This window comes from Poeciliopsis prolifica, unplaced genomic scaffold (assembly GCF_027474105.1).
Source record: "Poeciliopsis prolifica strain line A6 unplaced genomic scaffold, Auburn_PproV2 SCAFFOLD059, whole genome shotgun sequence".
In the NCBI taxonomy this organism is placed as follows: Eukaryota; Metazoa; Chordata; class Actinopteri; order Cyprinodontiformes; family Poeciliidae; genus Poeciliopsis; species Poeciliopsis prolifica.
The window spans coordinates 560,440-563,395 of NW_026562434.1; positions in this window are offsets into that span (position 1 = coordinate 560,440).

Sequence of the window (2,956 nt, forward strand, 5' to 3'; positions counted from 1 at the left end):
AAACACACATCATTCATCTGCACATCAACTCTGATCATCCTTACATCATTAGTGCTGGAAAAAGATCAGCTGCTCCTCCTCTGATTGGCTCTTCTTCTCTGCTTCATATCAGTGTCAGGTGAATGCAGTCAGACAGCAGAGAGGCAGAGGAAGCTGCCATCAGCTGCTGCACTTCTACTATTAGTCCACTAGATGGAGACATGGAGCAACATTTACATTCACTGATTCAACCTGAACAACAGGAAGTGATTTAGTTAATTATTAATCTCTACAAGTGGATTATCAGCTGCATTAAATGTTAACTATTTAATAATTTGACTGAATCAATAATAATATTTAATAATATTTTATTTTGAAAGGAAGCAACAGGAAACTGTTGTTGACATTAATGGTGGAGACCAGAGTTCAGTACCAGGAAATAAAAACATGAATTAGTTCGGAGAAGAAAACAGTGAAACATCAGCTGTTCATCATGTTGATTGATTCCAGTTCATCAATAATCTAATAATCCTGTAGATTAGCCTTCGAACAGCAGATATTAAAGTTTCAGCTGAAATCAGAAGTGAAACTTTTCTCCAAACATCAGAGATTAGAAACAATCAGGAAAAAGTTAAAGTGATAAAAAAAAATTCAAGAAATAAACAAATTAAACTTACAGTTTGTTCAAACGATTCAAAGAGTTAAAGAAGAAAATTTAAACAGACTGAAACCCGACAAACGGACTGGAGCCGCACCTGAACAGTTGAATCCAAACTGAAAGTAAATGTGTAGGATGTTGCATAACTGATGACGTCACAGCTCACCTGACTTGTAGTTTTTTCCTTCAGAGCAACAGAACCAGGAAGTAGAAGCTCTGAGGTGAAATCAGAGGCAGATTGATAAAATCTTCATGAGGAAGAAGAGAAATTATGATAAAATGAAGATGTACTTACTTTTGATCATTACTGTAGTGATGATTGATAGTAACAGAAAATACTAACAGTATTTCAGTTCATTCATAATGTCATAAAGAAAAAGTTGTGAAAATGCATTTTTCAAACAAATATTTTCATCATGTCATCCAAGCGTTCATTATAAACTAAATATTTAATTCACAATCTAAATATTTACCTGGATTGTGAACAGAATTTTGGGAAATAAAACTTTAGCTAAATATTTGGCTTCAAAATAAATATTTATTTTACAAACTAAACATTTAATTTTCAAATTCAGTATTTATTTTCCAAACTACATATTTAATGATCTTTTTCATGTCTAGTTGTTCAGTCAGACGCTCCATCATGTTGTCATGTTTCAGTTTTTCCTCCATTCAGCAACAGTTGGTGAACTGGGTTTAATCCAGTTTAGTCTAATTGTCTTTCTTGCTACCAGCAGCAGAAGGTGCAACAATATGTAACATTGATGTTTAGTGAGTAAATCCTTGGTGTTTATGTCCAGCAGAAACAGAAGAGGCTCCATGGGGAGATCTGTCCTCAGAATGTCCTCAGTCTCCTGTTTCATTTCCTCCCAGAAAGTCTTTATTTGTGGTCAGAACCAGAAGACGTGTGTGATGACCGACCATTCAACACATTCCTCCAACATCCATCTGTGGTTGGAATCCTGGAAATGAACGTTTTGAAAGGAGTAACACTTTATTTGACACAGTGTGTTCTATTAAATCTGGTTTTTACTTTCCAGTCAAACTCTTTGCACGTTTGATTTCCAATTCTTTGGCACAAAAATGCAAATTAGAAAACTCCACTCCTTGTTTTATCAATCTCCAGTTCAATCCAGTAAATTGATTAACTCAATTTTCCAAACAAAATGGAGAATGGAGACCCCAAACTGGACCATATTGATAGTTTTGACCTCATTCCTCTTCAGAGATACCACTGCAAACTCGTATCAATGGCTCCTCAGAATGACCAGTGGGACGCTCTACTGGATGGAGACTGAACTACAACACTAAAAGAAGTTAAACTCACTTTTCAGTTAGCTAATTGGACAAATTTTATCTGTAAGATAATAAATTGCATGGTTACACAAAACCAATAAAAAGGTAATAATTGCCACATTATGGAGTAATCAATCATGGTGAATATCTGCCACAAAAATTCATTCTTGAACAAGATGACTTTTCCCAGAAGACAGTATTACATTTTAATAAAAAGTGGGGTGGAAAGAAAACTGATGAAATAAAAGATGCACATATGAAATTCACCATTTCTGGAACAATGACATTCCAACATATGTGAAGTAGATTTGCTTTAAAGAGAAAATGTTTTATTTGCATCATACAGTCTTCTTTTATGTATCACATAAATGTAATTGTATCATAGTCGAGATGTTTTTCGGTGCAGCTGCAGAGGGTGTACAAACTAACTGAACAAGATGCGTCTGCTGAAGTTTCCCAGGCGGGTCGTCTGGGAACTTAATCTCCGCCTCTGTCAGCTGAGAGGTGAATAAAGCAACTATGTAACTCTGAGTTCGTTAGAGCAGATTTAGATTTTCGCCTAATGCAGTGGATTTTTTGTTTCCAGTCTGAATTGTTCAGAGACTGAGACAATTATCAGTCTCTGAATTGTGCACTTCACACATATTCAGATAAACTTTTATTGTTAGTTCACAATGGAAAAATCTGAGTTGATTTCATCTGAACATTAATTCAATCTGGAGAGACTTAGACGGAGAAAATGGAAACCATTAGAAGAGTTTATTGACATACAAAATTTAAGTCTTTGGCGCTTGGGCCCCGGCTGAGGACATCTGTTAGAATGATTTGTTATCATTCTTACATTGGTAGCTATAATAGATTTAGGATTCATATCCCTGAGAAAAGCTCTCATACTTGTTAGACTTTGGAGCTGCAGCCACTTGTATCTTTGGGATACTCCTATCTGCCTCCCTCCACATTCCTTTTCTACTCTGTAATAAAAGAGAAAGCCCTAACAAAGGGTCTTCAGAGCGCTCAGTGAAC